Raw genomic sequence first — 24,807 nt, forward strand, 5'->3', positions numbered from 1 at the left:
GATTTTTGAGTGTGGTATTCTTTTAGCAGAAATGGATTAAATATATTTGTTCACTGGCTCTGAAGTTACTGACATATTTGTTTAGCTGCTGCTTTTCTCTGTGTCTGTAGGTCATAACTGTCTGTGTATTTCCTTGGGAATAGACAGCCTTAGGCCTACAGTCAGTACCATCCGGGTCAGTATCGGTGAAGAAAAGATGCAGTTATCTGGTGACTGAAAAGGCTACTGATCTTGTGGATTAGTACGTGAAATGTTCCAGAAAGACATGCCAGAGGCTCCACTTATGTAATGCTTTGAGCAGGAAGCTACTGAATTGTGTGTAGTGTGTGTCACCAGCAACAGCCTGATGTCCCTGGCACGGCTCCACTCCAGGAAGGAGCTGAGGTTTCTCCGAGGCTTCGGGCGAGGATGAACAACTTGACAGCATTAGCCCTAGCTAGAACAGTTTGCACCATTGAAGGCAGGACCTGGCAGCACACAGCCTCGCTGCCGTGCTGTCGGAGGCAGGGGGCTGACATCCTTTGGTTCCTTTGGTGTGGGGGGTTTCCTGCCCACAAGCGTGTACCAGCTGGCATTGTCTTATCAAGGAGTTAGCATTAAAGCAAGTGTGATTTGCAGCTTGTTGTTGTTGTTATTACTTGCAGATCTTGAAAAAAATTGCAAAGGAAGACAGAACTGTTTTAGAAATTGCCATGTTATTGCACAGGGGATTTAGGTCTGTGAAATTTAAAAGAAATATGTGTCTTAAAACAACTAACACAACACCATGGCTGATGGTCCTTTTTGGCACAAAATGAGTGAAAGTTTGGTAGGTGATGACTGTTTTAGAGTAAGACCAAAATCGTTGTGGTTAAATTAAGATTTTAATGGTCTTTTCTAAATCAGGTAATATTACTCCACTTTTAATTAGAATCAGGCAGAAAGTCCGTATTTGAGTTCTAAGGTTTTATTCTCCCAGTGGGCAACTCAAGCGAGTGCTCTTCATCCTCTGCCAAGTGTTCTTAGGTGGGAAACCACTGGAGACTTCTAGGAATGTGTTCCTGTCAGGTCATTCTTTGATCTTTTCAGAGATCAAAGTGTTTTTTTTTTTTTTTTTTTTTTTTGTTTGTTTTTTAAATTCTTGTTCAAAAAAGTAAAGCTTTGGGATCCATTGACAAACCCAGGGTCTCAATGAAAGCTGTCCATTGTGGCGATGGATCATCATGATTTAGCTGGGGATTTTGAAGACCTAATCCCCTGGTAATCTATAAAGAAAAACCTGAAGTCATACAGTGGGGAGAGACAGACAACTTGGTAAAGCTCTGCTGCCTGGTTAAGGTGATAGCATGGTTCGGATGACTAGTCAAGAAACAAGTCTTGCCTTTCTGAACAGTAGCTCCGAACTAGGTAAAAGCTTTGTCTCTTGGTGTTAGTGACATTTCAGTAGGAGAAATAAAAACTCCATTTGCTATCCATTATATGGAAGTGAAGATGTATGGTCCCAATGGCTCAGCTTTAACATAACTGCTTTTCAGAGGGATTTTGAAGACCATTTTTGTGTTGCTTGGCATTCTGATAGGGCCAGAACTTTCTGGTGAATACTGCAGTGTACCTAGTAGATTTTAGGGCTAATTTATAATTGGGTGCTACCATACCAGGAAGAGTTGATATCACTGGACATGTGCAGCCGAACAAGACACAGCTCACTTGCACAGTCTCTCTCAACTGTATCGTACAAAACTATTAAGTTTAATGGCCATGCTTTCTTAATTTTTTTTTTCAAAAACAGATCAGTTCACTTTCAGTGATTCCCTTTCAGCTCATACTTCATATATACAAGTGGGCTGGTGAGAGTAGCAAATCTCTGCAGTACAAAATATGAGCTGCCCTTGATTCAAGCTGAAAGCTTATTTTTAATACTGATCCATTTCTTGAGTTCAGCAATGAATAAATGCTGCTGGAGTTGCTTGCCTTTTTTTTTTTTTTTTTTTTTCCACCAGGAAGAGAAACTGTTCTTCTGTAACATTATGAGGTTTTTCTAGTCTTGGCAATACTCTGGCTCATGCAGAAATGCATATGCATGTTCCCAGTGACAACTGAATGTCCAGTTTCCTTTCCTGTTGTGAAAGGACCAAAGTTATAAAAAGAAGTTTACCTTGCTTGTAAGGCCTGGATCGACTGGCAAGCACATAATGCATAAGGATGCTCTTAACTAAGAAAGAAAGTGAGACACCAGAGTTTAGATAGCACTATTAAATGCAAAGAATTGGGTGGCTAGTTAGTGAGAGGTATTCTGTTTACTACTAGATTATAATTTGTGCTGGACAGAATAATTAAATTGCTAAGTTTGGGACATTTAAGTATATTCAGGGATGCTGGGTTTCAGAACGGAAAGTATGCTGTCTGTCTTGCTTTTCTAATCATCATGGATCTTCAGCAGCAGTCTGAGTCTTCAGGGGTCTGTAAACCCCAGGGTGAAAATCTCTACCTGTAATGTGTCAAGTAGAAGAAGGATTAGTATTATCTATTGTGTAGCCAGTGATGATTAATGAACGCTTCAGCATTTGATGCCTCAACAACTGTTTAGGTTTTTAGTTGCAATTGAAATCTGTGATACCTGTCTGGTTAAGTGTTCAGGAATTTAGGAACATGGAATCAATGATTCTCTGGAGGGTGGAAAAAAAAAAAAAGGTATCAAGGTATTTAAGACCAGCTTATTTACCTCTTCTTTGGTTCCTTCATTTATTTTTCTTGGGACAGGAAAGGAATGAAAATATTAGGAATTATTAGGTATGTCTTTTTGGCCTTTACAACCAGCTGTGGAACAAAGGATAAACCTGAGGCTGCAGCTGCAGGCTGTTTCCCTGTCAGTATTTGAGTTACTGTGAATTAAGGGTTGCTCTGCATTTCTGCCTGTGTAACTGAGACCTGACTCTGGCTCTAAGTGTTTCCGTCAAAGAACTTACCGTCTTACTAAAAGGCCTCTGGAGATTTTGAACACAAACAAGATCTTGAAGAAAAAACTGGTTAGAAGACAAAGATTTTGATATTTATGTAATTAATGAAAGAAATCATCTTCTCTTTTAATTTTGAGACTGTGTTCATCTGTGTATGTGGAACATGAGAAATTTCAGAGCCCAGTGGCAGTTTTACCCTGAAAGCTGTAAATGATTGAAAACAGTTGAGAAACAGATTCTGCTTCTGTTATGTGCATTAGGTGTGGCATGATGCTACTGATTTCAGTGGAGCTGTGCTATATTTTATGCTGATGTAACTGTGTTAAAATTTGACCACAATCTGCAAGAAAACAAATACTGAATATGTATCTGGCATTGCAGACTACTAATACAGTTTACATGCCTTAAAATATTTTTGTAATGTTGTTTTTTTTTCCAACAATAACATGTTTTGAGCTGTGAGTTTATTTTAGCATTAAACTGACTTCGGTTGACCCTAGAAATAAGTATAAGGACACTTTTGTGTGTAGTTATTAGGTGGTGGAGATGCAGTGATACCTTCTCATGTAATTAGATGCTATTCAGGCCATTCTGGAAGTGCACTAGCAAAATAAGAGTTTGGGGCATAAAAAAGCAAAAGCACTGTGTGCTTTTTTCTTAGAAGAGCGCACTGTCAATATTTAATAAGAATGAAATACCTAGCCATCATCCCCTGAGTAGCTATTTATGTTCTGGAAAAAGTTCTGTTTTAGTAGAATTTTTGGGCAACTGCTGGAGATTTCACTAAAACAGGAAATGATTTTCTTTAACTGCTCTCATTGCTGTAATTGTGACCGCTGTGGTTCTTAGTGACTCTGGTATGATACTTAGGGCATTTTATGCACCGTGAGTTTTCAGGGCAAAATGCTAGACCTTCAGCATGCTCTGGCATATCTTTGGCTGAGAGTTTGGGTTCCCAGAACCTCTGTTTCTGTAATCTTGCTGGGGTATCTGTGTGTATATACACATGCATATGTGTACACACATGCACATATATTTTTTTCTCCTACACTTCTTAAAAATCTTAAAGGTACCAGGTCAGATTTAATCCTGAATGTGTGCATAGTGGATGCACTCGATTCTACGTTTCAATTTATTTTACCTTCAAGGGAAGAAGAAAACATGAAGCTTAATGACAGAGCAAAAAATAGAACTTCAGTCCTAAAGCATAGGCATTCTTGATGGACATTCATTTGAAGGACCTATTTAAGTTTATTTTGCATTATTTTGAAAACTGAACACTTGTTTGTTTGTTTTTTTTCCTTTCAAAGCCTCTTCTAATGCATAAGTTTCTAAACTAAATTTGGATTTAACTTCAGTTCTGAACACTTCTCTCCCCATCATTCCTCTTTCTGTAATAATTCTGCTTTGCTTGTTGTGTGGATGTTATCCTCGTGTCCAATAATGGATGTATTCTGATCCATTATGAGAAATTATTTCTGGGGGTTAAAAATGCCTTGACATAGCTCACTGCGTTTTATTAACTGGATATTCGTTTGTACAATTGTTTGATTTTTTTTTTGTTTGTTTTTTAGGGGAAGGACGTCATCTTCTACAATGGGAATTTCTACGGAGTAATTTCTGATTTTCAAAAAGTAAGTGTTTTTTCTATTAACCTTTTAATCTGGTCTTTTTTTTTTACTAGATAATTTCCTTCAAGTTTTAAAATATTGCTTAGTGTTTCAATGCTGTGCTGGAAGTCTTAGAATGAGGAATGTGTTCTGAAAGAACAATAGTTTAGGTTCACGAGGGGAGAGACTTCATCAGGAATTTAGGTCACAAGTCTGCAACTTCAGAGTATGCTGAGCTCTTCTGAAAACCAGGTACATTGACACTAAGAAAGATGTGTAAGGATGGCTTGGTACCACTGGCAACTTGAGGGCTTTATAGGTACTTGTTGACCTCATCTTTTTGTAGTGGCCTAACATTCTGTGGAGAAGGGGTTAAGGAATGAACTAACCTCTCTTTCCTGCTAAGGCCCAACCTAACTCCCGAGCTTATGTGGATCCATTCATAAAACAGCTGCAAAGGCAATGAGAGTGCTCTAGTTTCAAAGTATTTCCAGCTTTTTCTTCTTACCTCAGATTTGCAGAAAACATAACATCCACACAAAAAGCACTCAGGTTACTTGCACACCACCTTGATTTCACACTTGAAGTACTTCTAGTCTGACTGTAGTTTTATATATGCCATTTGGCATCAAGGATTCTTACCCTTTTGGTTGCTGATGACTGGAAGCTGCTCTCCTCTGAAAGCACCAAATCAACACAAAATTCCACTTGGTTCAGTATCCAGATCTTAAGCAGGCCAAAAGGGCTGTTGAAGCAAATGCTAATTTCTCACCAATTGTGGGTGAGACCTCAGCCTTGCCCTGTTGGCCAATCCATTCAGTTTAGTTTAAATGAGTTCTTTGCCTATCACCTCAGTATATAGGAGCAGAGTTCTACCCATGCACATACAGTTTAGAACATTCACTCTTCCTTCAACTGAAATTGTTGTAAATGACCATTATGGGATAATGTATTTACTTTTTGTTGTTGCTTATATAAAAATGGATCTAAATTCACATCAGGAATCTCAGGATCATCTGGAATCTGAGATGAGGATTCCAATTCCAGACAGATTTGCCATAGAGGGATGTCTTAGGAAAATTTCAGTGCAGAAAAGTAATTGATACCAAAGGGTATATGGGTGCCCTAGTCTTCTAGAATTTTAGAAGTAATAACACAATGGCAGGAGGCAGTGTTTTATGTACATATAGCCTTGGTATTAGTCACTAAAACATCCTAAGATTTTTTTTTTTAAGTTGTTGTTTTTCTCCCACAATGTACACCACAAGAATTTGGGAAATTTGTTGCACAAGTGACACAGTGTTTTACCACAATTGGTCTGTTTATTTGTAAATGATTAAAGTATTTCTCTTATGGGCAAAAATTCTGTTTGCTAAAATAATAATAAATAAATAAAACCTACATTGGCCAGAAATAGCTTTCTTCGAAAGTAGAAACTACTGTAAATGTTTTCTTAGAGCAACAGTCTGAAAATATGGGTAGTGCTAACTAAATTCTTACCCAGGTGTAAGTAGTAGAACTTACTGGAGATTCAGAATGGAAATCATACTAGTGATAGAACTGCTGGGGTAACTGGCTCATTTGTTAGAATTGGTAAAGAAGGAGGGAATGAATCAGTGTACCTTGAGTGTACCTTAGCTTCTGCATTTGAGCAACTTGCATGCCTTCAAAATAAAACTCTATGTAGCGGTGGTAGGAGTCAATAATGGTGGAGTTAGGTGTGAAGAAAGTTATGATTGCTCCTTTTCACTTTCTACTTGGATGCAATTTTAGCCATTTAAACATAGTTTACATGGGGATATGCTGTAGGCTTTGCACATCTTTAAAGTTAATAAAACCTTTTGGAACAAAGGAAAAATTAATTCCACAACTTCTTAACTTACATCAAGTAAATATGAAGAAAATTTGGCTCAGTAACAAGAAAACAAAAACAAAAAAAAAATAGCCCTGAGCAGTTGTAATTTATACAGTCAGTTACAAGGTCTTCTAGCAGTGTACTGCAGTTAATACTAGTTACCTTGAGGATGCCTGGGAGAATTTTTTTGGATAGCAAGCACGCTAACATATCAGATTATTAAAGGTAAGTGAGACTGTTGTGCAGTATTGTCTTTTATTACAATGTGTGATTTTGAACAGTATCCCTTCAGGAGCTGAGGTCAGCCAGTGGGTCCTTACAGGTTCATTCTGCTTACAGAGTGCTGGGAGGACAGGGAGGTGCAAATAAGAGATGTTGCCTGAATCATAACACATCTCTATGTATAATAATCACCTCTTTTAATGCTGTCAGCAGCTATGGGAACTTTTGCCACTTTCCTATTCGCAGAGAGGCTGGGCTATTACCCAAATAAAAATTGCTTTATTGATTGTAGTCTTTGACACCCTTGAAAGGAGGAGTACTAAACTCCTGATCAAAGTCTGTAGTGTTGAAGCCAGGCATAATGTTCAGTGGGCATTTCTGACCAGAGTGGTAATTAAAACAATGTTCTGATCATTACATGACTTTTATTCATTACCGCATTTTAGTTGATTTTTATGGAGGTGGAATAAGATCCCTATGGCATTTTTACAGATTAGAAGTGTAGAGTTTCCTTCTGGAGTGAAGGGCACAGCCAGATTATTGGGTCTTAGTATTTTTGATGAAATTGCCAGTGCTCTCATGTGGGTACTTTTGTAACGCTCTCTCAGATGTCAAGTTAAGAACATTCACTCCAAAGTGATTCTTAATGATCTCTGTATGTTGTCTTCAGTAAGAGCCAGTTATGTTAATCCTGCCTCTGTTAATCCTAATTATGTGATTGTGTATGGTGTGATTAAAAAACCAACCTACCTGTATATTTCCATGGAATTCACAAGGAAAGGCCTCACTCCCTGATAGCCTGGACTTGCGGAAATTAGCATTCTGCCAGTGTTCTGTTTAGAAGGTAGCAGCCCACTGGAACAGTCACTAGCTGACTGTTTACCCTGTAGGCAGACAGTACTTGAATCTGACTATGCTCAAGACACACTAATATTTTTCTGAAACTGGTATCTTCCCACTCAGCTATGAAGCAGTTGGAATACCCTGCTGATGAGTGGAAGTGGAGGAAGGGCGAGGGACAAATTAGAGCCATTACCAAAGATAAGTCTAACTGTAAAAGAAAGTAAGGGTTCCCACTACTAAAACATTGTCCATAAACATTGCCCATTAATGTGGTTTAAAGATGTTATTGTATAGCTGGATCCTCAAGACAGAGTTTGAACACCTAATGGACCATTGGCTAGAATCACGAAGGCGGGCATATTAGGAGCTAACATATTAGCCACACACACATTTGTGCAGTTCGTATTTACTATTCAAACAAAAAGTACTTTTTAAAATTTTAATACTACCCTCAAGGTAATTACAAAATTAAGGGTACCAGCAGACTCCTTCAGGGTAGCAGTTCTTGTGGTGTAGGTAATGAAACAGATTTGAACAGTGATGTTCATAACTGTGACCCTCCAGGACATGTAAATAATATTTGTCCATCCTGCTGCATATGACAGATTGGAACCAGTTCATCAGGGGGCCTGTGTGCTCCGATCCGTCCTGGCAGGGTGGGAGAAAGGATGAAGAAGCTGAACACAAAGGTTGCAAGAGTAGGAGAGAAATGATGCAACTTTCTCTTGTATTCAAGATCATTAACAGATCACTCAGTAATCCAGTTGCTCAAGTTTTTCCACCCTGCTGTGATTACAAAATAGTAGCAATTTACTGGCTCTTTTAAAAACCTAGGTTCTTAAGAGTACTGAAGCTTAACAGAGTAACTGTACTCTGATCTTTATAGCTGAATCTGCAACTGTTTTTACTTTAACAGTTGGAGTACTTGGTAGACTTAGGTGACTAGTTCACTCTCTGGAGCCTCCAAAATACTGACACATACCCACAGGCATCGTCCTGTAGCTGTGAAAGTACTGCAAGTGCAAATGCAAACACTGTTAATGTGGTGCTGCTGACACCCACGTACTTGTACGAATTACATACTGTAACTTCCAGTGTTGCACTGTTTACTTCTTTACTTGAAAAGTCCAAAACCTGATGAACTTATATGTAATCTTTTTTGCTATGAACCCAGTAATACTCTGCATTTGTTTTCCTTATGCCAGCGTATGATTTACCACCCGCACAGCATAACTATATATGCACTCACATAATTGAGGATGAATTTTTGTCCTGAAGTATATGCCTTCTGATCATTATATAGGGCATGGTAACCACTCCCAAAATGGAAGTGACACTTTATAGGGAAGGACAAAGAAGAGAAGTTCTGTTCTTGTAAGAGGCCAGTGCAATTTGCTCTGTCTGCTATTCTCAAAATACAGAGGTTTTTAACCTTAGCTTTAGACTCTATCTCCACTGAATATCTTTTTATTGTCCCTGACAAGCACAGCAATTAAGATATTTTGCATAGTTATTTTCCACTTGAGACGAATTTTGCTCTGTAGCATCTGTTTTGCCCATGACTTGTAATTCTGTTCTTTTAATCAGATCCATTGAATCCTACAGCCTGTCAGATTGTTTATGCATGTTATCTCTGGCTTCCAGAAATTGAGTTTTTAGGTCTGAAAAGTTATCTGCTGTTTGTAAGCAACACGCATAGCTTACTTAGGTGGTGTATATACCAAGTTTCCCTTAAGTTAGACAATGTTTTCCTTAAAAAAAATTCTCTTATTTTTAGCACACTTCTAAGTCAGAAATGCTTAAAATATCTTGTCATCAAAACTTGGAGTCAACGATGTAAAACAGAAGGGAAAAAAGAAAAAATAAAAGAAGCTTACTGCATCCAGATGAAGCATTGTTTTCTAAACATTCCCTGCTGTTTGGAAATCACGTTTTCTTCACACTTTACTGTGAAAGACTGTTCAGATAATTACAGCAAAATCTAGTGGCAGGTAGACCTCTTTGGGAAAGGTGAGCGTGGATGGAGCAGGAAGTAGGGACTAGCGAGAGTCTCAGACTGAGGGAGGCTGGTGGCTCAGAGAGAAGGGAGAGAGCTCTGGGGACTAAAAAGCAAGTGATAACAAAAGTATATAGATAACTTATGGTGGTAGTCATGGCTGTGGCTGTCAGGTTCCCTGTAGGTTCATGTACATTGCTGCTAAAGAAAGCAGTCCCCAGTCTCACTCCCAGCCTCTGATTTCCATCCCAGGATGCTCATTTACATCAAAGGCCTGTGTAAGTAACTAGTGAATCATGGAACCAATCTGGCCAAAAAGTAGATTTGCTAAATAAAATCCTGAAATAAGTCTGTTTTCATTTGTGGTGGCAGAGTGGAGGTTAGTAGGGAAAGAATGAGGGACTGGTGGATTTCTGGAGAGGACTTGAAGTTTACCAGAGAACTGCCTCAAAATTGTAAATTTCTAAGATGAGTGCTTTCATCAATTCCATCATTTCCATGGTTGGTCTGTCTTAAACCGTGGCTGAATCTTCAGGCGTTCTAATGCAGGAAAAAAAATAAAAGAAGGAAATAATTCTTGGCTGATGAATATTTTGTTCTTTTTGATAGCCATATAATCATTATTTATAATAATAAAAATTTGGAAGGGATAATTAACTTATTTCTCATTGCATAAGAGAACCTCAGACTAGCAGTGATCAGCATGAGTCTTATGTGGGGGGGCAGATTATCCAATAACTGCCTACTGCGAGATTCTCATGCGTTCATCTAAAGCATCTGGTGCTGGCATCCAAGACAGTACTGCAGTAGACAGGCCTTGGGTCTGATCCAGTCTGTCTCTGTACCCATAATTTACTGGGAAAGATCGGACACTTAGGAAATAAAAGCTGCTTCCCCTGAAGTGTTCCTGCATACATGACTTTGTTGGAAGTGGTGTATGTATACAAGGGTGTGTGACAAGTAAACTGAATTAGTGCTTGTTTTGGGCTGGGAATGTTTGCTTTCTTTTGTTTGGATATTTCTTCCTTTGGCTGCCTAGTAAAGCTTTTCCCTTATTTTTTTCTCGTGCACTCCCCAGAAAAGGGGAAAAGCACACAGGTAGTGGAATGTTATACAAGGAACTAAGCTATGCTGCTATTTTATTCAAAATTTATATTTCATTAGTGCCCAACACTAGGGCACTGTTTCGTTAAAATATGGAAAGGCCTGGTCTTATATGAAAAGGTGGGCAATGTGAGATAAACTGCAGTGGGTGAGAAAACGGTCTGAAAGTAAAACAAAATGACAGCTTGTGTTGTTAGGCCTCAATGAAATCTGAAGAAAGGGGAATTTTTGCAAACAGTTAAGGTCTGTGCAGGCTCAGCTCACTAAGACACTAAGTGCTGACTTTTGGTGTTCTCCTTTTTTTTTTTTTTTTTCTCTTTTTTCCTGGGTTGCTTTTTTCCTTGATAGTGACTTGAATTGCCTCCTGGAGTCTGTTCAATCGAACTGGTGGAAGTATGCCCCTGGCACTGGAGGGGGTAGAGTAGAAAAGAGTGGAGGAAACTATTCCCTTTCCAGTTTCTCAACCTAAAATTGGATGGCATGACTCAGTGTGAAAGCTGAAGGGCGGTGGTGGCAGAGGACAGAGATGGTGGGTGATGTTCCCAAGGAATCGCTTTGCAGTCAGGTTGGTGGGATTTTTGCCACTGAACTCAGCTGGGGCCAAGTGTATGAGAAAGAAATGGAGGGCTACAGAATAGGCAGAACAGTTTGGAAGGTAGGGGGAAAACTGCGAAATAAATGGAGTGTGGTAGAAAAAGCAGGAAATGTAATAATAAAACTGTCAGATATAGGAAATATGTTGTGGGGGAGGAAGCAAGAGGTCATGTGCACAGATGAGTTTGGATAAAATGTTTTATTCATTTCTGATTCCATTTTCCTGTTGAAACTACCTGCCAAGCCCTACTAGAGATACACCAAGATTATTTGCCCAGTATATATTTTTCTTTTAAACTGATGTGTATTCTTATACAAAGTAAATGGTGCATTCAGCTTTAGGTCTTACTGTAGTCTGGTAATGCCAAAAAGAAAACTACTCAACTACTGCCAGAAAATGCATTGCATTTGGAAAGGACTTTTTTTTTTCTCCCCTCCCTGTGTCTTCAACTTCTTTAAACTACGAAACTAGAGAAAACATCCCTGTGAAATTTTCCATAATTACATTTGCGGTCTGGTTTAGAGGAGAGATGCTTGGCTGAGTGTTTAAGTAAACAGATTCTAATCAAAGGCAAAACTCCCCATCATCCTGTGGCTTTGCCAGAACCTGCTTTTGTTCTAGTTTTCATACCTTACCTGTTGTAATTCTGTTGCTCTTAAAACATGTATCGCATTAGAGAACAGGGAGTTTGCATGTGTGATAGCTACAGAGTCTGCCCTGTTGGCAGCAGTTTACCTTAACAAAATGTTTTTGGTTGTAGTACCTGTGAAAGCTGGAATCTGAGAGGGTCGTGTGTGCTGTTCTTCGTCAGAATGATTCCTTGCAGGCAATGGAAATATCTGTGGCCAATCAAATTTGCATTCAAAATTTCATTTATAATTATTGTGGTTATTATGATTTCCTCTTTCTCTGTGTACATCATCTTAATCTACTGAGTGTAAATTTTCTAAACTCGACAGGTTGCATAAGCCAGAAAAGTAGGAAATAAGTCCCAAAAAAACCTGCTGCCAGATCTCTGAAGCATGCATTGAGTTATTGGATCTGAAACACAATGTGCAAGAGTTGCTCTGCCAAGGTTTGAAAGTTACAGTATGTGGAGTGATGAGACTACTGTCTAGTTATTTTTTGTAAAACAAAGGGGAAAGACAGAAATATGGAATGTTGTTTATTGCTTAATGGCACACATCCCCCCTTTCACTTGTTTATATTTTTAGCTTTCTTCTCTTCAGAGTTAATAAGTCATCGTATTAAACATTACAGTGAAAAGCAATAAGTAAATCTAGTAAATAGATTTAATAACTGCACTTTTGCAGTTTGATCTGTAGCAGACGAAATCTGGATTGTAAACAAGATCATTGAGATATTTTGCAGTCTGGATTAGCAGTTGGGAGCCTATCTTCAGCGCTGCTGTAGAGGTTATAGGTAACTCCTGTACTGATACACAGACTGCTAGAATGTCCTTTTCTCAGGTCTTTGTTCATTTAGAGGAATTCAACCATTTATACTTGTTTTGCAATGAGTGTTTTTATAAATGGCCTGGTTACCAGATCACTCTTCTCATACAAAAAAGGCAGTGCTTTGCTTACTGCGTTTAATGAGGTCTAGGTGGTCAAATGTGCATCTCCAGCTCCAGTTTGTAAGTTCAGTCTGACAAAAATTAATTGTTACTTTCTTCTTGAATCACATCTCACCTTGAGCTTAGCTATATTTTAGCCTTTAGAAAGCTACTGTGTGTTTCATTCTTTACAAACTTTCTGGGAGGAGAAAAGCTAAGCAGCCTGGCTATTAAAACACATATATACCATTGTACTTGGTTTGAATTACATTTATGTTGAGAAGCTGACTCTGAATTCAGGAGGTCATTTCTAGCAAGATGGTCAGGCATGTCTGCCTCATGTTGGTACTTTGATGGCTTGTTCAAGTTATTTCTGAATCTTTGTCTTTGAAAACGAAGTAAATGAGTTTTTTAAATTGACTTTTTAATTTTCACCAAATAGTGTGGGCTTGCATACATTGATTCTTATGTGTGGTCCACTCAGCCATTTAACTTCCTCTCTGAAAGGTAGACACAAGATGGAAAACTTGTGGTCCAGGTGGATCAGAACTTGAGTTTGCTGAAGTTTTGATGAAGCTTGAGTTTGGTGCGCATGGTTCCTTTCAAAAGTCAGTCCTGCCTGTCCAAACTCTGAGAAGGAAGGAGTCATATCAAACATCAGCATGGCATTTGCCTGTGGCTATGTTGGAACTAAGCAAAGTGTCTTTTATCAGACTGAACAATATAGCTATAACTTGTAGGGGAAAAATAGAAAAACATTTGCACATATAACCCCATCTACAAATCACCTGGGTCTCTATGCCTGAAATCTAGCTGTCTTGTTTCTATGAGAGACTTTATGACCTGCTTTTGTGTAAACACATCTGTTTTTAAGGATGTAGATATGCATTGTGCAAGATATCCTGAAGAACCTAGAACAACCTTCCTTAAGTGCTTTTTAAATGATCTTTTATTCTGTTGGTTTAATGTGCCTTTTGCTCTGTGCCCTAATTAAGCTGTCTGTTGCATAGACTCTCCAGAACATTTTTTTCTTTATAGGTGGTGCATATAAACAATTGGTGAACTGGGGAGTTTGCTCTTGTAAAATTTTTAAACAATTTAGGCAGTTTCCAGGAGAATATTTTAAGAAAAGTAAAAGCTTTCCTCATTTCTCAATTTATGTATCAGTACAGGGTGTTTTCTAATGTCACATAAAGTTTCAAATCAGATTTGTCACTAATACTCTACTTTGTTATTCCAGAGATGAGGTAAAGGTGTAGTACAATATTTCTACATTTGCTTTTACGTCCATTTCATCTTGCAAAGGTATTGCAAATTGGCAGGAGCGTAAATGGGAATCAGATGCTAGGAACTTCTAAAAATTATGATGGCTAAAGCAAAGACATTACAGCAAATACCTTTTAAATATGAGGTAATGGTAATTAAAGCAACACTGTCTAGAATGGCTAATCAGTAAAAGCTGAAGCCTATTCAGTAATGTGGGAGCACATGGTTTTGTCCTGAGTATCCCTTAATGGAGCTTCATTTGCTCTCATCTATTCTCTGGTATGATTCTGCAGCCTACCAACTCAGTCTGTACATCCAGTGGGATCCAGGGAGAGCTTTGAAATGCCAGGGCTTATCTATGAAGAGACTGTGTGTGCTATATATCCTAAAACTGCATTTTCTGGTAGACTTTGCCATTTCTGTGCGGTATGGTTTCATGGATGCAACAGCAGCTTTGCAAACAGGATGCCTCAGGCTGGAGTTGCTGAAAAGAATTCCCACTCTGGCATGCCTGAAGTACACGTGTAGAGCTGGACACTATGGGTGGATGGGAAGGTGGTTGTCTTGTCTTTTGGCTGTCAAGTTGGCATGTTCAGGAATTTTGTCTGGCTATGCCCTCTGTCCCCTCTTTTCTTGGTGGTACACATTAGCATGTGAAACTTGGCAGCTAAGGGTACGAGACAGCAGGTGACAGAAGAGCAGGAAATGATGCTATTGACTCTGCTACCTCTTGTACTTGTGACCTCAACAGAATATACTGGAGTCAGTGTTATAAAACACACACTCTTTGGCAGTTTATTGCTTATCCCTATAGATGATCTTCACTATGATTTTTTTTTTTCAAATACTTATTTCCAGAACACAAGGGACTTGTCTCTGTGTCTGTGTTTTTGCTGGCGCTTGATGTGACTTGATATAAATAATACGAAATTGAGTCAAGTGGTTAAATGTTAAAACAGCTTCCCACATGTTTTGGTTTACTGCCAGGGAAAGGTGAATGTTCAGCATAAATGCTGTATTTAAACAGTAGTCAAATATTTATTATTGTTGAATGAATGACCTGACAAGGATGTGGTTGAACTGAAATGTACAGGTTATATTTCATGGAATTGGAAAGCTTTATTAATATTTGAAGAATGGCTTTAATTAGTCTGACTGTTGGTAGGTGTGTTCACTTTCTCAATGTACACCCAGTATAGCCTTTTTCACCAACTTATAATTGGCAGTTTCCCATAGGAAATAATCATTATTGGTATTACAAAAGCACTTTGTATCTATCACATTTGGGAAATGAAAGTTTTGCAGAGGTCATAATAAAGCGTGCCCCCAATTATGCTAATAACTCATACCACAAATGATCCACTGGAAGGTTTAATAGCTTGGTAGTACTCTTAATTTTTCCTACTCTGAGAAAATTTAATATTACATTATGACACTTTACTGAAAGGTTAAAAAAAAAAATCTTTCTTCTCCCCTGTTTTTAAGCTTTTACCTGATTTCTCTTAGTGACTTGAGGATCTTGAGATTTTTTCTTCTAAAATATTAATTTTAGAAGCATTTTGTTCCACTTTTTTCACTGTGGTGTCAATGTTTTTAATGAACTCAGGTTTGCAAAAGATACCATGTATTATTACCTTTTGGAAGAAGTATCTCTGTTTTATTGGGAATTTGACAATATAGTCTAAAACTTGGATTCTTTGCTAAAGGAAATGTGTTGAAGTCATTTCAAATAACGATGTTTTAAAACTATTAAAAGATGTCAAAAAACAAACAAGATTTCTGAAGCAAGCTGATTTTTTTTTTTCTTGCTTTATCTTTCAAGTAAAGTTTCCTTTATTTCCACTGAGGAAGTACTTCTGCAGTTCACTTTAAAGACTTAATAGCTAAACTATCCAGAACTTTTCAAAACATCAGAACAAATGTTCAGAATATAATTAGAGATGATTTGATATTGCATTTTCTCACTTATGTAACATGTCCACCAGACCGGTTTCCTTTGAACCAGGTGGTCTGTTTTACTTGACATAGCCTTTTCTTTTTGGAATTTTGCAACTAAAACATTACTAAAAGGCTAGATGGCATAATTTACTCCCAAGACTGATTATACTAATATACCTGCAGTTACTGTGCATCTACTGAGTTGTTAAAGAACACATTAAGAGGGCAGTCTGAAAGCTAACATTTGCAAATGTCTCCAAATTGAATTATAAATGTTTCTGGTAAACAAAATGTTTGCTGCATGGTGTCTGGTCCGCTTGGATGTCTGGCTTCGTCAGGTATGTGTGCTTTGCAACATACTTGACAGAAAATATGTTGCAAAGATGGGGAAAAAAAAAACAACACCACCACAAAGCACAATAAAACAGCTTGGGTTTACTCATTTTAGAATGAAATGTGTTTTAATTATATATTTTCTGGTTTAAAATGTTCTTTCTTTCAGTCAAGTTTTTTTCCGCAAACCTTATTTCAACAGATAGGCAACTGGTTTATTCCTCTTTTTAGATGAGCGGTAAATGAGAAATATTGATGTATATGGAAATTGAAATGGAGAGTTGATAGAGCTTTGCACACACTGATTTTATGAGATGCATTAGGAAAGCTTCTGGCTTCTACTTTATTAAAGGTATTGTTTTGCTTCATGCAGGCGCTAGAGGTGTAGCAATACATAAAATGCCTGTTTAATGAACATTCCTTTGCAACAGTTTTCTGAAAACCAAGGCCTTTCTCATGTAAGTACTTCTGTATTAACTGCTTTGTGGTTTAATTGATCATGCTTGTAAATAGAGATGGGAGCAAGCTCCTGGTAGGTTTAAACTTGAATCTTGATTATGTCCCCCTGTAAACATTTTTCTGTGTTGGCATTTCTTCTTTTTTTTTTTCCTCATTCTCAGTTGTCATATACGTAAGCACAGAGACCCTTAGTCTCTGCTATTTATACTTCAATTCTCTTAAATGGCAGGTTACTTTTCTCCAGTGCATAAACACCTTTGTTTCCTTAGGGGACACTGTTAACTCCAGTTGAGTCATTTCTGTTTATACCTAGATGATTATTTCTATGAAAAAGCACATAATATTGTGAGGAGAAAATAAAGGCTGATTTGTTGGACTTATCTGGTAAAATGCATGCACACATAATTCATAATAATAAGTTTGTTTTCTGTGTGTTACATAGAAACCATGTTGTGCTGTCTAAAACAATTCCTGTGTTTTAAATATCAGGCACAAAATGGAGACAAAGTTGAAGTCCAAAAATAGGTATATTTAGCATATATAGCGGATTATACAGCAGTATGTGTGATTGGTAAAAGGCAGAACTCATTACTTCAGTATTGTTTCATTGAACTTTCTAAATGGTGTGGATTCTATTTCATAGCTATGTGAACAATTAAATCCTCTGATTTTTTTTTTTCTGACTGTCCTAATTATTTTTTTCATGTGAAGCTTGTTAATACTGGTCTCATTGCTGCTCACTCTGCTAGTGAGTCAGGTATGTCTCTTGATGGTACTTGTGCTTTTAGACCAATGGGGACGAAATGATCCAGTTTTTCCTTCCTTCCAGGTGCAATTATGGGTCTCAATATAATAAAAATAAAATGATTGAATATCTACAGAGGTTCATATGACATATTTTCCATTTATTTTAAGTTTGGAAGCTAGAATATCTTAATTGATAATCCCATAAGGTTTTTTTTTTATGAGCTCTCTTTTCTCTTGGAGGTTCTGTATTTTCAGGGTATTGCTAGTTCTGTAAATATAGCTATCAGACAATTGTAATTTAAGGCCAAATTCTTCTCACAGTTAAAAGGGAAAAAAATCCAACTATTTTACTGGAGTAGAATTAGATTTAAGGGACGGAGCCTGAATAGTCTTTAATTGTTCTAATCCCTGGACAACGTTCCAGCCAGGACACTTCACAAGCACTGTAACATCTTGTATCAGATGAATTTTTCCCTGATGTGAACTAGAAAGAAGATGTATTATTCAGGAGTTAGTGATACAGCCTGCTGAAATCAGTGGAATCAGCTTTACCATTGCATTCATGTGCTTTAAGAGAGAACCCAAATACATTTTTAAAAGTTTGTTGTTGTTGTTGTTTTTACATCTCTCTCGCTCTCTCGTGTTTTACTTCAATTTATTTCATTTGGTTGGCCAGACTGTTGGCATAATGGGGGCTTTTCACCAAATCTTGTAGCTTTTGTGGCAGATTGTATGGCTTGCAGAGCTTTTGATAGCATCAGTGTTTTGGCTGTTGTTTTTGCAACTTTATTTTGGTGTTAGGTATCTCATCTGCATGTGTCCCCTGTTCTTGTAGTGATGTGATTTTGCTATTATCCTGTAGTTCCCCTGTAAATCTATCAACAGGCAGGTTCAGGGGTGACACCACTGATCTGCAACGCAGGCACAGGTTGCTTGTTCAGTGACTGATTCTGGATTGCTCATATAACTTTCTCAGCCATTTTTCTACTCCTTAAAAATTCTTCAAAGAAAAGCATCCCTCTGTCTGTCAGCAGAGCAGTTAGCACAGTGAAACCAGGATCTGTGCTTGTACCACGATGTGCTTCTGCATTTCTGGTATTTCTGGCTGCAGGAGTCACACTGTTTGAGGAATTCTTGCTCTCAGCTTTCCTCTTTGCATCCCAATTCCATTAAGGTTAAAAGAAAACTAGAAAAACTGAGCAGCTAAAGGGTATTCTAGTGTGATGATCACCAGATTGATCTGTATTGATCACAGTGATTGTTCTTATTATCTGTACTGCTCAGTTTTTTAGATAGGGGAGTGCTGGTGTGCTTACTGTAATTGTACTGAGTGATTTCAGAAACTTTTATTTATTCTTCAGCAAGCTGATAGGAAACAAAAGTTATGGTAGAACAAAGTCATAAGCAGAAGAACAGTGGATCAGGGGTTACTGTGAATTACAACATTCCAAATTAATATTTCCATTTCTTTGAAGTTTTGAAGATATGAAGAAATTTATTTTAAAGATGTTATGCTGATTTTAGTACAGTTTTAGCTGGTTTTGCCTTTATTTTCCTGCATGTGGTATTTAATAGATAATTGTGGTGAAAAATATACCCAGCTTTTGTTTAACAGAACTTTGCATCTGCCGTGAAACTGGCAATTGTGGCCAATAACTTCAAATTTAAACTAATGTTAAACTAGTATTTTACTCATAGTCTATACACTGAAAATTTGCATTGCTAGAGGAAAAGGTTGCGTGGTAGTTCAATACAAGACACTGAGTGCCTGTTGCCTATTTTTTTTGCTAGTTTAATCAGATACAGAACTAATGTATTTAAGAACATTATCCTAGTTCTTCAGTACTTTTTCAGGCATTGATTTTATATTCTTTGCAGTAAAATAAATGATCCCAGGCTCCAAGATAAGGGAGTATTTCCCGTGTATCTTTAGATGTTGTTCCTATATATAGTTTTTTGATAAATGTCTAACTTCACAGAAAACACTAAAAATTAAGGAGGAAGTTATTTGAGGCCATTTGGGTAGGCTGAGGCTTGTGGAGATTTTTTTTTATTGCTTCCAATGCATGTGCAGAAGGACAAAAGTTGCTTCTCTGTTATTTTCTGATGAGTGCTAATGCAAAAGTTGAGCAACTCAAAGGGTGTGTATGTTGTTGGACCAAGCAAACAACGTGGCTATTGCTTTTTCCCCTATTCCACTGTTACTGAAACCATATTCAGAGTAAAGCAGCGAATTATTTTTTTTTTGCTACTGAGGAAACAGACAAAAATTCTGATCATCTTGACACGAATGGGAGCTCTTGTTTGGGATGTCAGGATTTCAACAGCTGTGCCTGTCTTAAGAGCAATGGCTGCAGAAATTGAAAGTAATTAAAAGCTAGTTCAAGGTTACTGTTAGACTAGTGCTAATGGAACTAGTCCCTGACCTCTTCACAGGTAATGTGCTTTTCATAATAAATGGGTTCCTCTCTTGTTTTTACTGTCCGTATGCAATTCACTGCTGCTATGTAAATGGTTGTTCAGCCCTTTCTCAGTACAATGCTTTCCCACTGCGTATTTTTAAGTATATGAGCATGCATTCTGCAGAATGCAATGAAATATTGCAAACAGCTCCCGGGGGGTTGGTGAATTCAAGCACTGTTGTAGAATTGCTGAGTAACACAGTAGAGCGGCGCGTAGGTAAACATTTGTTGGAGTTTATGGGGTAGATGTGTTAGACCACAGCAGTAACTGCTCATAGCTCAACTGCAGGACAGCAAACCACAGAATTCCCTCAAGGGTCCTAAGCTTCACATATGCTTCATTCTGGTTTTGTTTCTGAAGATTTAAAGTACCACACCCACAAAAGAATCAGTGAAACAGGGTTTGTTTGCAAGTGCCAGCTCAATGTTATAAAAAGAAAACCATGTATCTTAACTCTTGATTTTTATTTTCATGTGCTGAAGTTAACAAATCAAACTTAAAATTGAGAGCCTTTAAATCTGAGCAGTCTGAAGTCCACTTTGTCTCGTGGGTAAAACCATTTAAACACCAGGTAGAGAACATGTCAGCAGTTTCTTCTTTCTTCAGTTTCCTCTTTCTTCCATAGCCACAGTGCAGAATAGGAAGTGTTGCCGATGGCACATATTATTTTTTCATTATTATTTTCAGAGGGGCTTCTCAGACACTGTGGGGCTAAAAAGTACTTAACAAACAGAAAATGTTTAAAAGTTACTCCAAACAACCTCTGGCTAATATGCAAGAAAAATGTACTGTGAGCTTTACTAACAGAAGGAACTGTAACTAGTCAATTGTTAGCATGGAGGGAATTTGAGTAAATGACTGTGCTTGTTTCCAGAGCATTTTTTTCAGAGCATTTCAGTAGTTTCAAGATCTGTATTTAAAAAAAAATGAATTTGGCATCACTTAAAGTACCCCCTCATAATGCAGAAGAAGACAAAAGCCTCTTAGAGGCTTGCCGTAGCGTTAGTTGTATGAACTTAGAGGAGAAAGAAGAGTTTGTTTTGACATAATAAAAATCAGCTTTGTGTCCTGTAAGCTATTTTGCATTCAGTATATGGAAAATCCTCAATCAAGTTGCAGGTAAGGTCAACATAAACGCAGCCAGCTCCCTAAACAATTTCAGTCATTATTTAATATTGATTTGGTGTTTAATTCTATATTAAACTACAAATGGGGACAGTCCCATTTTGTTTATGTAGAGATTTAGAAATAATTATATTGCCCTTCATTCTTCTAGGTTTTATTATGAAAGATATTGAAGACAAATAGAACAGTGACAAAGCTAATAATAGATCTTTTATGGCATGCCGCTCTTTTTTAGATTTTTCCAAAGTGGAGCATTTTTACATCCTTGTAATTTTAGGTTGACTCTTTTGTAGAAGTGTAAAAAGGAAAGCACAAAGATAGAATTTTGGTTTGATTTCACTTGTGTTGATTCACGGCTGCTAGTTGTTTTGTAAGCTTCTTGTATAGGGTTTTGCCATCGTTATGACTATTTTTACATATTTAATGTAAAAAGAATTAAGCTATAGCCCATTGTTTTATTTTGTTCAGCAGAGATTTCTAGAGACATTTCTAGAGTACTGTCCAGCTTATGTATTTACTTTTTTAGTAGTTGTATGTGAATATATAGATGTGCTTACCTGCAATTGCAGTTCTAACAACAGTTGTGAAATTGTACTTGGGGCTTTTTTAAATTACAAGGCAAAATGCTGGAGCCTCAAGAGCTAGGAAGAGAAGCACACTTACGCACGATTCTTAAACCTACAGGGTTTGTCTTATTTCCTAATGCTCACATTGCCTTGTGTGTTTCTAGATATTTCATACGCAAGTATTCTCCTAAGTAATTAAAGCAAGATACTTCTAAGTGCAGCTCTTATCAACTCTTATCTTCAAAGTCCCTACAATGCTTATGGCACAATAGGAACATGTAACTGTGAATGAATAATTGAATGTTGAATGTCAGCAATTAGAACCATTAGTAAAATAGGAAGCTGAAGTGGCCATGTTCTCTGGGCATTGTCTCTGTTCTGTCAGCCACATATGGCACTCGAACGAGGAGCGGACAAAGCTAAATTTCTTGCTCTGCTTTAGTGTCATACTTTGTCGCACACAGTCTTGGCATTTCACAAATAACAATTGCTGTTGGTAGAAATAACCTGTAACAATGTTGTGTTACATCACCAAACCCTCTGGCCTGGCAGAAGTGGGAATGGTAACACACACACATGCCCTGTCTTTTCCTCCTCAGCTTTGCTGGTACGTACTGCTGGTGTGAAACATCAGGAAGAGGGTGAGGTTTCTGCATGGGCTGTGGGTGTGAAATTCAGCAAGGCACACAAGAGGGTGGTTGGTGTGCCTCAATGCCAAGGAGGGGCACCAGGTTGGATGCGGTGCCTCTGTGCCGTGGGAGAGCACAGAGGCTGTTCTCAGGGTGCCTTGTGGGCAGGTCTGAGCTGTGGTGGAGATGGGGGTGATAGTGCCTCTGGATTTCTGCTGCTCTCCCATGATGAGAGAGGGAGAGGCTGCAGAAGAGCATATGATGGGCTGTTTGAGACTTGTATTCAGCAATCTTTCTTTTCACCACAACACCCCGACAGCTTCCCTGAACTTGGATGGATTTCACCTGTAGTGAAACAGCACAAGCATGGATACATCCATCCCCAACCCCTGCAGCTGTTCAGAAATCCTTGCAATTGGTAGCAGTTACATCTGCTGTGCAGTATGGTTCTGGATTTCCTTCATCTTCTCTCCTAATGAAGGAGGGATTCACCTTTTCAAATATAGAGCAGTAACCTTCTTCTCCCTCCTCCCACTTCTCTCAATTATCAGGTGCGCACTATATCCAGGAATCTAATTTTAAATTAACTTGTCACCCTACATCCCATCTGTAGGGGTTTACAATTTTAAAGCAATTGTCTTTGAGGTGACTTTATATACTGTTCCATTAACATATACATATCACTTCTAGGACACTTAGAAAAACTACAGAATAAAGTACCCTTTGGGGCAAGATGAGAGAAAACAGATGCAGTTTGCCTTTGATTTGCTGTAGAATCAGAGTTGTGATATGTCAAGCCTAATGCTGAGTGGGGTTGTGAATGCTTTATAATAATTTTATTAATACAAGATATTCTAGGCCAGCTTTAGCCTACATACCAAGTTACCAGATGAACTTCAGTAAACACTAAGCAAATCTTGCATTGACTGTTAAAAATTAAATCTACAGGTTTGTTTCTGCTTAGTTTGTGTGTGTAAGTCTGCCTGTTAAATATGTAGTACAATTTTTAATGCTTAAGTAGAAAACCACAATTATCCCTAGGAACTCTAAATGACCAGTTGATAGCGACAGAACATGAAACAGTTCATTGATAGATCCAGCATGCAAGCTGTATATTTGGATAGCGAGCAGGCTGGGGGGAGCCTTCAGCTCCAAAACTGCAACAAGGAACCATCCGATGTGCTAGGGCTTCAGATATGCTACTCATTCGAATGTAATTCTGAGAATTTTATTATGCCGGATGTATTTTCAAAGAACAATGTGCACAAGCGTGCCGTATCTTTGGTTGAACGGGAGTCAAAGTACACTGAAAGGGTAGAGTATTCTCTCTAAAGAGAGAACGTGCCTCTGAAGGAGGACTCGCAGACAGACATCCAGCCACTGATATTCCCAGAGACAAACTTGCAGAACAAAGCTGGGGAAGCTGTTTACCGCAGTGACACTGTAATATTTTCCACAACTGTGCCTTAATAGCTTCTCTGTAAACCTGTTGTTATTTTGTGTGTGTGTGTTTGGGGGGGGACGGACTAAAAAGGCAATCACGTGGCAGTGTCAAGGAGAATGAGACTGGTTGTGGAAATAAAGCTGAACCATTTTAGGGCTCACAATCTCTTTTATTATTTTTTAAATTTCAGGGTATAAATCCAAATATTTTTCTCAGTAAATTGCTAACTATTCTTACAACGTTTATCATGCAACTCATGCAATGTGTACTCGCATTAACAGGACTGTACAAGGGAGGTCGGGAAGAGATGCGGTAAAATTTGGGACCGTGTCCTCCTTGCTGCTTCCTACATGGCTAGAGTGTATCGCAGTCACTTAGATTTTGTCTAAAGATCCTTTGTTACACCATTTCTGTGCTTATGGTTTAAGGAAAGTAAAATCTCTAACCATACAAATGTGCTCCAGATTAATGCTGCGTCATAGTAAAGGCTAGTCAGGGAGGTGGAAGTCTTACATTCTTGATATTTACTTATTTTTAAGTAAGTGGATCTGTTGTACTGACATTCACCTCTGTGCTATGTGTATACAATCAGAAATGCCAACTCTTCCATGTGCCCATAATACTTAAAATCAAAACAACAAAAAAACTAACAGCAACCCTCCAGAGTATCTGATGAGTCCGTTTTTTGTCATTAATGTCACTCTGCCTCATAGAAACGTTCTGTAACAACAAAACACATGCTATACATAGCAAAAAAGGCATCAAAAAAAAAAAAAAATACACATTTGATTTTATGTACAATGCATCCACCAATTAGACAAGTAGTATGTTGTTCTGTTGGATTACAAATGATTAATTCTTGAAGGGCGAAGGAGAAGATACAACAATATTTCTATAACGACGTAAGAAAAACATTAGCTGCAAGTGTAAACATATGTGGATATATTAAAAAAAAATATATAAATACATCTAAATATGTTCTTATCAATTAGAAAAATTAGAAATATAAAAATCTATACTACATGTACAGATAAGTGACATATTTTATAGATACAGGGTTTCCTTGGATAAATAATTGTATGAAATGCATAGATGTACCCTTCTAGAGTACATGCAAACTC

At 37.8% G+C, this 24,807-nt stretch overlaps 1 protein-coding gene across 7 annotated transcripts in view; it reads left to right on the forward strand.

Annotated features, from left to right (window-relative positions):
* The window catches only part of PLCB4 (phospholipase C beta 4), a 230,209-nt gene that overhangs the window by 44,515 nt on the left and 160,887 nt on the right, over window positions 1-24,807 (forward strand). For all 7 annotated transcript variants that reach the window (XM_068675401.1, XM_068675397.1, XM_068675396.1 and 4 more), the window contains one exon: window positions 4,511-4,570. The gene's annotated coding sequence lies outside the window, so the exon portion shown is untranslated. The remainder of the gene's footprint in view (window positions 1-4,510; window positions 4,571-24,807) is intronic.

The sequence above is a fragment of the Anas acuta genome, chromosome 3, assembly GCF_963932015.1.
Source record: "Anas acuta chromosome 3, bAnaAcu1.1, whole genome shotgun sequence".
Classification (NCBI taxonomy): domain Eukaryota; kingdom Metazoa; phylum Chordata; class Aves; order Anseriformes; family Anatidae; genus Anas; species Anas acuta.